At 37.3% G+C, this 12,047-nt stretch overlaps 1 protein-coding gene across 2 annotated transcripts in view; it reads right to left on the reverse strand.

Annotated features, from left to right (window-relative positions):
- Positions 1–6,725: 6,725 nt before the first annotated feature.
- LOC126469841 (filaggrin) overlaps positions 6,726–12,047 on the reverse strand; it is a 358,695-nt gene continuing 353,373 nt past the window's right edge. For both annotated transcript variants that reach the window (XM_050097137.1, XM_050097136.1), the window contains one exon: positions 6,726–11,038. The gene's annotated coding sequence lies outside the window, so the exon portion shown is untranslated. The remainder of the gene's footprint in view (positions 11,039–12,047) is intronic.

Raw genomic sequence — 12,047 nt, forward strand, 5'->3', positions numbered from 1 at the left:
GTATCGTCATCATTGTACTCCTCATGTACACTATTCGCGCAGTCAAGCATGTATGACACCATACAGTCCACACACCCATCTTGCAGGAATGCTAACATGCCATCAGCTACTTCTTTCTCAACTGCAAAATCCCTTAGGTTCCTTTCTGACGAAAAGTCAACTTCAGCAGCTGTTGTAGATATACAATGTTTGCTTCGTTTATCGTTGCCATTGTTCTGTTTTGTATCACTACCACTAGCACTGTAGCACTGTCGTGAGTTACTCGTCAACTAAGCAGTTCAACTACACTCCGTAGCCTCATGCCGTGCTCTCAATTGGATACCTTCAGCCCCAGCCTCTGTTTCCATTAGCTACACCGTGATGCAGAGCGCCTCTCTTGCAGAGTCTGCCACTTGAGTTTGCTAAACTTCTCCGTAACGCTATCACGCTTACCAAGTAACCGTGTGACGAAACGCGTCGCTTTTCTTGGGATCTTCTCTCTCTCTTCCGTCAACCGGACCTGGTAGGGATCCCACACTGATGAGCAATACTCAAGTATAGGTCGAACGAGTGTTCGAGTGTGGCTCTGAGCACTATGGGACTTAACATCTATGGTCATCAGTATCCTAGAACTTAGAACTAATTAAACCTAACTAACCTAAGGACATCACACAACACCCAGTAATCACGAGGCAGAGAAAATCCCTGACCCCACCGGGAATCGAACCCGTGTGCGGGAAGCGAGAATGCTACCGCACGACCACGAGCTGCGGACTGAAGGTCATCAGTTGCTTGCCACTGAGCAGTGTGTGCGAGGCCTGGAGAGCAGAAAGAGAGGTCGATCAATGGCTGCAGACGACCCAGTAGCAGCCAATAAATGAGTGGCTCTGCCTGTGTTGAGAATGCTCAGCTCCTGAAACATCATGAGGATCTCCAAAACTCTACCCCTAGGGCAAGTATAATTCGAGCCCTATTACACACTATGGGCACCGAATTTCTCCAGTAGGAGGGGGACTCGTTCTGTAAGGCCTGTGAGAGCCTCAGAGGCTGTCACATCCCTTGGAGGTGTATACAGGGAGCAGATAGTGATCTTTTGACCTACATGAACATCAATGGCTACTGCTTTTAGGTCAGTTACCAAGGAGAGAGCAGGCGAGTGCTATGTGTTATTGATGAACAAAGAAACCCCTCCCTTGTGTCTTTGTTTCCTGTAAACACAAGGACAGAGGAAGGGGTTCCTGGCAGCTTCAGTTCCTCCACATGTATCCTCGTTAATGTTCCACAATAGTATGGAAGCTATTTATCATGGAGGACACACTTTCACCCTGCCTTGCTGCCACTGAGGAGAGCCTGCAAAGGGTGGAAGCTGTCTTGGATAAGTGCTCCAGGCAGACATCAAGATGCACCGGCTCAGAAGAAAAACCAGGAGGGACAGCAGATAGAAAAAGTCAACATCGTTGAACTGTTTACTTCCCTCCTCATTCAGCAAATTGCTTTCGATTTTTTTGGCCTGGGGGGACTTGAGAGCCACAACTGCAGCACTGCTGCACAGTGGACCAGACTGAACATTTTGGAGGGACAGGGAGCTCTACAATGTCAGCAATCACGACCTTTCCGTATGTTTGGAAGGGAGGGAGGGAGGGGTTATGGTCTTCGAAATAACTGCAGCAGCACAAGCGTGTTGTCAAACACAGGTACCAGTGCTGACACTAGCAACCTCTGTCTGTGTAGCAGCATCAGTTTTCTCAACAGGCTTTTTAAGAGCGGAAGCTAATGAGATACGGCCTTATTCTCAGACATTTTTTAGGACTCATCATTGAGATGCATTCTGTAGTTTTAAGCTCTTGTATCTTCCGTTCTTCAAGATATACGCTGCAGTCCCTGCTGCTTCTCTCTTACGTCCTGAAGTGGCACGCCCGAAGTGCTGGCATTTGAAAGAGCACATCGGGTTGGGAACATGGGGCCTCATACTTAAGCAAAGGAAGTCTGCCTGGACATGCCCTGGACATTTTGTGCTATTGAACGCAAGGATAAGGGAGTCGGATTTTACCAGATCCCCATTTATTCTCCTCATGATATTTTACACGTTAGCAGTACCTTCTTGAGCTCATTCATCTTTCAGTTCTTTTTTGGGAATGTCCCTGCACATCACAACACCTTAGCTGTAGTTCAAGGTGGTGTGTAGCTCAGTTTCAATGGCACATTCCCGAAGGATTTTCACTTTCTGCAGGTTTGTCGCTTGTTGGGAACTACAGGTTTCGACCAAGAGTAATGAAGTCTCTTCAGGAATTGGTTATTGATGCCTACCAGCAGCCCAACCATTTCAGTTGGAGGTTGTGGAATGGACTTCTTATTTCGAGGGTGTTTGCAAATTGGTTCCTCAGCAGTGTACAGAAAAACTCAGTTTTCCTGATTTCGTGTTGATTAACATGAGGCCATGTATATAGAGGGGGTATGTTCGACAGCAGGAATAGCCATGTGTGGGGTGATGAAAATTCACATGCACTCATGTCGATCCTAGCAACAGACATTTGCTGTCAATGTATGGGCTGGTATTGTCAATGATTTTGTGATTGGATCTTGCCTACATCCTAACAGACTGAATAGAGTCATTTACAAAACATTCCTTCAACAAGTCTTCCCACAGTTCCTAGAAGATGTGCTGTAAAGAATCCATGAGCTATGTGGTTTCAACATGACAGGATGCTGGCACACTTTGCACATGATGTTAGGAACCTCACTGAAGTACAATTTGGAACACAATGGATTGGTTGTGGTGGTCCTGTTCCACGGCTATCTCGGCCACCAGACATGACACAAATGGATTTCCTCTTCTGGGAGGTTGTGAGAAGCCGAGTTTACAACACTTCAGTCGATTCCGACACAGACCTACAAGTCTGTCTCACTCCTTTCCCAACAAAAGCTTCCCTTTCATGGCCTCGACCCTCATAATTGCTGTTCCATTTCTGTACAAGCTGTAAATAGCCTTTCGCTCCCTGTATTTTACCCCTGGCACCTTCAGAGTTTCAAGAGAGTATGCCAGTCAACAAAGTCAAGAGCTTTCTCTAATTCTACAAATTCTAGAAACATCATATTGTCTCACATGTTCCTACATATCTCTGGAATACAAACTGATCTTCCCTGAGGTTGGATTCTAACACTTTTTCTATTCTTCTGCAAAGAATGCATATTAGTATTTTGTAACCATGAGTTATTAAACTGATAGTTCGATAATATTCACACCTGTCAGCACCTGCTTTCTTTGAAGTTGGAATTATTCCATTCTTCTTGAAGTTTGAGGATTTTTCAGCTTTCTCATACATTTTACACACCAGATGGAATAGTTTCGCCATGGATGCATCTCCTAGGGCAATTAGTAGTTCTGGCTGAAATTCATGTATTCCTGGGTGTTGTTTTGATTTAGGTCTTTCAGTACTCAGTCAATTCTTCTTGCTTTATCATATCTCCTACCTCACCTTCATCTACATCTGTTTCTATAATATTGCCTACAAGTTCATCTCCCTTGTATAGAATCTCTATATATCCTTTCCACCTTTCAGTTTTCCATTCTTTGCTCAGTACTAGTTTTCCATCAGAGCTCTCGATATTCATACAGCTGCTTCTCTTTCCTCCAAAGGCCTCTTTAATTTTCCTATGGGCAGTACTATCTTTCCCATCATAAAATATGATTCTAAATCCTTACATTTTTCCTCTAGCCATTCCTGCTTAGCCATTATGTCTCCTGTCCATGTAATTTTTAGTCGTTTTTAGTGCCTGTCACCTGCTCATTTTTATATTTTCTCTATTCATCAATTAAGCTCAATATCATTATCAAAAGATTTCTACTAGGCCTTGTCTTTTCATCTATTTGATCCTCTGCTGCATTCACTATTTCGTCACTCATAGCTACTCATTTGCATTCTACTGTATTCCTTTCCCCTTTTCTAGTCATTTGTTGCCTAATGCCCCTTCTGAAACTCTCAACGACGTCATGTTATTTCAACATATCCATGTTCCATTTCCTCGATTTCCTACCTTTTTGCAATTTTTTTGGTTTTAATGTACAGTTCATAACTAATAAATTGTGGTCAGAATCCACATCTGTCCCTGCAAATGTCTTATAATTTAAAATCTACTTCCGAAATCTGTCTTACCATTATATAAATTTGAAACCTTCCAGTGTCTCCAGGTCTCCTCCACATATACAACCTCCTTTCAAGATTCTTAATCCAACTGTTAACAATGATTAAACTCTGCTTTGTGCAAAAGTCTACCAGTTGGTTTCTCTTTCATTCCTTCCCCAAGTCCATATTCACCTACTAATTTTTGTTCTCTTCTTTTTCCTACTATTGAATACCAGTTCCCCCCTCATAGTTAAATTTTGATCTCCCTTAACTTTCTGAATAATTTCTTTTATCTTAGCATACATTTCTTTAGTCTCTTAATCATCTGCAGAGCTATTTGGTGTATAAACTTGTACCACTGTGGTAGGTATAGGCTTAGTGTCTATCTTGGCTACGATAATGTGTTCACTATGCTGTTCATAGTAGCTTACCTGCATTCCTGTTTTCTTATTCATTATTAAACCTACTCCTGCATTACCCGTTTGATTTTGTATTTATAACCCTGTATTCACCTGACCATAAGTACTGTTACTCCGACTACCAAACTCACTAAACCCGCCATCCCATTGCCTGTTTCCCTTTGTAGATATTCTAACCTACCTGTTCGATCAAGGGATCTAACACTCCACACTCCGATCCATAGAACACCAGTTTTGTTTCTCCTGATGGCATCTTCCTGGGTAGTCCTCACCCGGAGATATGAAAAGGGGTCTATTTTCCCTCTGAAATATTTTACCCAAGAGGGTACCATCATCATTTAACCATACAGTAGAGCTGCCTGCCCTCAAGAAAAATTACAGGTGTAGTTTCCCCCTTGCTATCAGCCATTTGCAGTACCAACATAACAAGCCATTTTGGTTGTGTTACACAGCAAGATCAATCAATCATTCAGACTCTTGCCCGTGCAACTACTGGAAAGGCTGCTGCCCTCTTCAGGAACCACTCGTTTGTCTGGTCTTTCATAATTACTATGGATCCCTTATACCAAAATACTCAGAAGATATCCTCCCTGAACAACCTCTGAAAGTTTGTTGGTGGAGTTCTGGCTCACCATGTATACTTTTTTTCTAACAAGATTTGAAATAATGACTAAAACAGGAATTTGCTATTTGTTGTTACTGACAGTAAGGCACAGTCTTGTATTCAGTGCAATTTACAATGATACGAACACCTTCAGAATAACAATACATAATTTTTTTCAAGATTCACAATATGAATAATTCAGAAGGAATTTGTTGAAATAATTGTAGTGGGACAAAATAAAAACAGTTTCTAAAAAGTTTTATTATGTCTGAACCGCTTTTCTTCCAACAAAATTATTATTGTTATTCCTAATACCAACTGTTTGATGATATATGCTATTACCTGCAAATGAGCACTGTAACAATAGTCTCCATTACAACAAAATATTACACTATCCTATGGACCATTTGAAGCCCATGTTAAAGAACACATTTGGCAGTATGCATGTTAACTTTTTCCATGGAAAAACTGTGTGTCACTGCCGAGAATCAGCCTTAAACCCAATATACATAGACTCATATGCATGGTTCTTTTTCTGTCACATACAATTGAAGAGATGATTCAAGTATACAAAATTACTCTCTCATCCCTTTGATACATTAAGTTTCAAAATACCAAATTAAAAGAAAGCCATTTAACAGATCAATTTTTCACTAAATGCAACAGTTTAAATGTTCTATTGTTGAATCTTATTTTTCCATCAGTGAAGCATAAACATGTATTACGTGCTACAGATAGGGAAGCAATAGCTCATCAAAGGCTAGTATGCCACCAATTCCATCTACATTTAAGATTTATTCAAATAACTGGATATTTGAAATGACATATGAAAATAAATGTACCAAAGACATGAGTGTGCACAAAAAATAATTCTACAAAGTACAACACTAAATTTCTTCCAATTTTTGTCCTTTAAATAGATGGACCAAAAGAAGAGATAAAAAAGGGAAGCAAATAGAGGAAGAAGATGAAAAGAAAAATGAAATAATTTAATCCACAGTGGATCTCATGAACGTCATTTCTGTTATTGAATTAAACAACATTGAATGAATCTGTTACCAGTCAACATGCTTTGGAAATTCTCTTATTCTTTTTTTTGACCACAACTATTTTCCAGCTGAAGCACATCATCAGATTGCACCTTTGCAATTCAGTAGCCTATAATGAAAACCTCATATCTCAGAAAAGCTATGTGTGGTTTTCTCACTTAACATGTTTGCCTACCAATATACATGGTTTCTGTTTTTCCTTACTAGAGAATGGTACATACATCACTACCTCTCATTGGCTTATTCGTAGTTGAGGTACGAGGTTTCCTACCTAATAAGGCAATATTTTTTTTTTTTTTTTTTTTTTTTTTTTTTTTATGAGATTTTCATCCTAAGCCGACAATTTACATTACTCTCCTCTGATGTTTTGAGTATTTCTGAGTAGAAGCATATTTTTTATTTGTAACTACCTTGTGTTATATGAATGAGAAACTGATGTGTGACATGCTTTGTGGTATGAACGAACATCTAAATAAAGTGGATAAATGTGTGTCCTTAATGTTAGTACCAATTTTACCACCAGACTGAAAGAAAAACCAGTAAAACTGCATCAAGCATGAAGCACAGAATTTAATGGTTCCCCACATAGTGTAAACTGTGTGTCATACAATTTTAAGTTGAATTATCAAACAATAGTAACTGTTACAACAGCTACTCTTGAGGGATTAATCAACATCTTGTAACTCTGCAAAAAATGACAATTTACAACACAAACTGATTTAGCAGGCACTCTTAGTTAAACACGGGAAAAAATTATTCCGTTATAATTCCATTTTTCACATAAACACATACCTTTTTATAAAATTTCCTTTCTGATGTTCAGAGCTTTTAACAGTAGCTTATTCATGAAGAGATACCATCGTGAGTTTTGGACACACAACATTTAGTAGAAAAACTGATATTCTTTCACTGACTGTTTCCAAAACAGTAAACAGTAGAACTCTAGGTATGTTTTCAGAGAAAAAGAAGCTATTTGGTGCAATGTGAAGGATGTTAAATCACGGCAATTTACATATTGTGTGTATAATTGATCTGTAGGCATAGCTTATCAGTGAGATAATGAAACTTTCAATTTGTTCTTAAGAGTTAACACAGTTTCAGGTCACCTACTGAACACTAAACAGTTGTTTAATGCAACAGTATCACATTTTATATACAGCATTATCAAAATGTGCAACTTAAACCTGTATGAGAAGGTCAGTTAAATTAATAGCAATAACAATGACTACAAACCAACAGTACATACTTATTTTGTAAAATGAAGTGAGAGTTTTCAACATGAATGGCATATGTACCACTGAATAAAGCTTTCATGGCAGAATTTTAGGAACTCAAGAAAATTTATTTGTTCAATTCACACAACTTTTATTGTATCAATTTCTTTGTACATAATGTTTCTTTAACTGCATAATCCTACAATCTTAGGAAGAAAATATTCTGATATATCAAGCACACGCCCATGTAATTAGCTGTAATACAGTGATATTACATTCCTTCTTATCTTCAATGACTATTTGCTTTTAACGAAGTGAAAATTATTCCAGGCTTTCTTCTAAAGGATTACTAGAACACTTCTCATTTTATCACAAATAAAGTTCTTGAAAACTGTGCAGTCTAAGACGTCTCACATTCGTTCATAATGGAGATTCCAAAGCAATTTAAGTAAGGTCACTTACTGTATATGAAGACTAACATATTACAAATTGCTAATATGTAAATATTGTCACTTTCTAAATTGTGCTTTCACACAGCTCTAGCTCAAAATGAAAATGAACCCTGGCAGTTTCCTCAAGAAGGCTTTCACATAAATTCTCTATGTACTCGCAGAAAGTGTAACAGCTTCCTGAATATTACTATAATATTCACAAAAGTGACATTTAGCTATTTATTTACAAGCCCAAGTTTGACAACATGAGCTTTCAAATTTGTTGATCTAATGTTTCCATAGAAGTATTTCACACAAAGTTTAACATCATTCTGTGACTAGTTATTTGTGCATAGACAGGTAAGATATTACTCACACTCAAAACATAATGCTTTTAAGCAACGGAAATAATCAGATTCAACATTCTGACATAGATTCTTAGAATATATGCCAGGTACAAATTTCTTTTGTACGTAAAAATAATTTATCTCAAAGAAATACACCAATTTATATTCATTTCTTGAAGGAAAATAAGTGCTTATACAAAGGGTATTTGGATACCAGATTTACATAAATTATTTAAACTTCAATCATATCAAAGCCAGTACATATCCTAATTATACAGGACCTCAGAAAGCACCAATGTGAAGCTGTAAAGAACTTCTCTATAAACAGATCACATGGTCTACATGCTTCCTTTGAAAATTTCATCACTGAAAGCAGATACACCAACCACAACCTGATGCATTATATTTTTCCTACTAATAATGCACTGGAAGACCAATATGAAACCTCAGGACAAAATAATCATTAACAGAAATGTAATGTAAATGATATGTATTAGAATTCACATGAGCAGATATTAATCCAACCCCAGCTAATTTGCATCACTTTCTATATTCTTTAATAGGCCATAGGTCTTCCACAGTCACTGTTACACACAGAAAAATATTATAAAATAAACGAGCAGCAACCTTTTGTTAGTGGTCCTGAGCAAATTCATTTTTTGCCTGCTGTTTCTTTTTTCATCTCTTTACCTCCAAGTGGGCTGGTAACTATTACAACCGTCAGACAGCGAACTGGATATTTGTTACGTATTTACTGCTAGGATACCAGTTTCCTTATTACACATGCACTAATGTGTAAGGCACATTATAAAATCCATCAACAGAACAGTATATAAGAAAACAAGCAACAGTACATAACAGGACTCATCAAGAATGCTAATTAACATTATTAAATGTATTTCACATTAGTAAATGTGAATACTACAAGTAAATTAAAATTTGATGGAGCACATAGGCCAATTATGTACTGACAGAAAATGTTCTGGTATGAATAACAGTGCAGCAAAAATTTATTTACTGCAAATGAATGTTTCCATATGAGGTAAGCAGCTCAAGAAACATTAATTAAAACAATCAAACATACTTAAAATCACCAAGTACAATGTTAACAACACTAATGCTTGAAGTGCATGTGTACATTTAATAACCAAATGAACAACCCTAAGGTCATAAGAAACATTTTTATACACTTTAAATCCCTTCAAAATGGCATTTATAGTATATTCATACACAACACACAATTATTCATGAAGGTCATAAATTTACAGAAATAATACTGATGAATCAAAAGTAGTTTTAATGATGTGGAGTGGACATTAAATTTAGTAAATTATGATATTTCTACATGACTTTTTGAAATATATTTGGAACAAAACTTTTACAGTTCCACAAATAAATATAGGCCCAGAACTTAACTGAATGACTTGGAATGTTACAAAAAAATCTTTGGCATCTACTAAGGCTATGACAACATAAGCAGTAAACAGATAAAAATAATAACAGTACTGGTAGTACTTGCGACAATAATTATACACAAACATCAAAGAACAAGTTCGTTGCTTCAGTTCTACACTACCATGTCAAAATTTACAAAGAGCATGAAAACACAATTATGGCATTACAAAGAAGTGTTTATTTAAACTTTGTACAATATTCAGTCTGAAGTAATTATGCCATGAGTTAAGATTGGTGTAGACAGTCATGATTATACAAAAGGAGCATAACACATGACGTAATGTGAAGCATACATGAAATTTGTTAAATGCACACATGCGCGCACATCCACGCGTGCACACACAAGCACGTGCGCGCACCCACCCACCCACACACACACACACACACACACACACACACACACACACAAATAAAATTTTATTTCTGTTTTCAAGTTAATGGCAACACAATTAAAGAATTGTTATCCCTAAGTACAATAGGTGTTTCATCTACTCAGTAATAGAAGAAAACATGGAAAGTGTGTATTTTTAGTTTCTTTTTCATGGCAACCACAAGTAATTTCTATACTGATGATACAGAAAATTGTCAACAATGGCAATTGGCTAACAGAGTATGGATGGGTATGGTGTATATAAACCAGAAACATCATAATATAACCAGTAAAAATGAAATGTACTTAATGCCATACACTGCTGGAGTTATTAAAATTTCTTAACTGCTCTTTCGAAGTATAATATCTAATACTACTGTAACAGCACCCATATATTAGTGCGGAATGGTATAACAGCACAGGCACATGTGTTCTATAATAAAAGCCTTAATGTATGATCTTGATGCATTTGAATAATCAACAACATACATTATGCATTACTGTCAAGTATTTTGGTAATGACCTGTTTATTATATCTCAAGTTAAGTGTCAAAATATTACAATACACAAGACATAAAGAAAAATACCATTAAATGGAAACACACTGTATAGATAACAATAAGATCTATATGAAATATTATTTAAAAAATTAAGTTAATAGTGATGGTTCTGTACAAAAATTTACATGGTGGTTATTTTAAAAATGGCAAAAATGTGACAAATAATAAAAACAATAAATAATTATAATTCTCTCACAATCTTTACAAGTTATTTTATCTCATAAGCTTTGGTAATTAAGCTTTTCCATATAACATAGTATTTTTCATATTTTATTTACAATGACTTTCCATAAAACTTGGTATGAACAAATACACAATACAAATAGGCATACCTGTGCACTTCTAAAGGCTTTAAAAGGCAAAAGTTTCACCGGTAAATCTGTTTTGATATCAACAGATAGCAACTTACCAAAATAACAACACTTATGTACAAGAGATTCACGTTTTCAAATATCCCCCAACAGAAGGAAGAGTCAGTACACTACCCTAGAACAGAAAAAGAAACAATTACCTTTATTGGCATCTGCACTGTTAATTATCTGCAGTTTTACTGTACATCTAATATGCTGTCATGTGAAGGAGAAAAGACAACAGAAACACTATGGGAATCAGTAGAGCCCAAAAAGTACACAAGACAGGGAAATGTAGAATGGTGGAATAGATCAACTTCCTTAATCTCATTCCTAAATATGATAATGGAAAGTCTTCATTGGAATATAAATTATTCTAGGAGAGAAGGTAACAACTCACTGAATATTTGAGGTGCAAAGTGATTGACATAAACAAGACTGACAACAGTTGACTGCCAATGCTGGCACATAGTGTACCCAACTGGAACACTGTAGCATTACAGTGTGTGTGTGTGTGTGTGTGTGTGTGTGTGTGTGTGTGTGTGTTGGAAGGGGGAAGGAGGGGATGTTTGTACATGCATCCACTCTATAGCTCCAGAGAAGGATTTGTCCAATAGCTAGCAACATTCCCTGTCTATGGGTCTGTCTATGACTCAGTGCCTCAACCCCCCCCCCCTCTCTCTCTCTCTCTCTCTCTCTCTCTCTCTCTCTCTCTCTCTCTCCCCCCCCCCCCCCCCCACCACACACACACACACACACACACACACACACGTGTTGAACTTAAAGGCCAAAACTATAAGGTCATCAGTCTCTCATTTCACAAAATAACACAGAAAGGATACTGTTGCCAGCTACTGGACAAGGCCATCTGGTTGTGTTGGCATGGAGTGTAATAACAGTAAAATTGAGGTATTTGGGGCAATGATGATACCTGGGGATACAGTAGTTGCACAAGATACGAAGTATATGTAGGGTTGGGTTGGCTTGCTGCTCAAGGAGCAGATGAGGGCCTGTAAGGCACATTGGTGGCAAAAGCCATCCCCAGCCCCAAATGACTCAGTACAAAGATAAATCAGTGATGTCATAACACTTTCCTAGATCAGTGGAGGAGAAGTAATTACATGTAAAATGGGGAGGGACTATAA

This window comes from Schistocerca serialis, chromosome 3 (genome assembly GCF_023864345.2).
Source record: "Schistocerca serialis cubense isolate TAMUIC-IGC-003099 chromosome 3, iqSchSeri2.2, whole genome shotgun sequence".
Lineage (NCBI taxonomy): Eukaryota > Metazoa > Arthropoda > Insecta > Orthoptera > Acrididae > Schistocerca > Schistocerca serialis.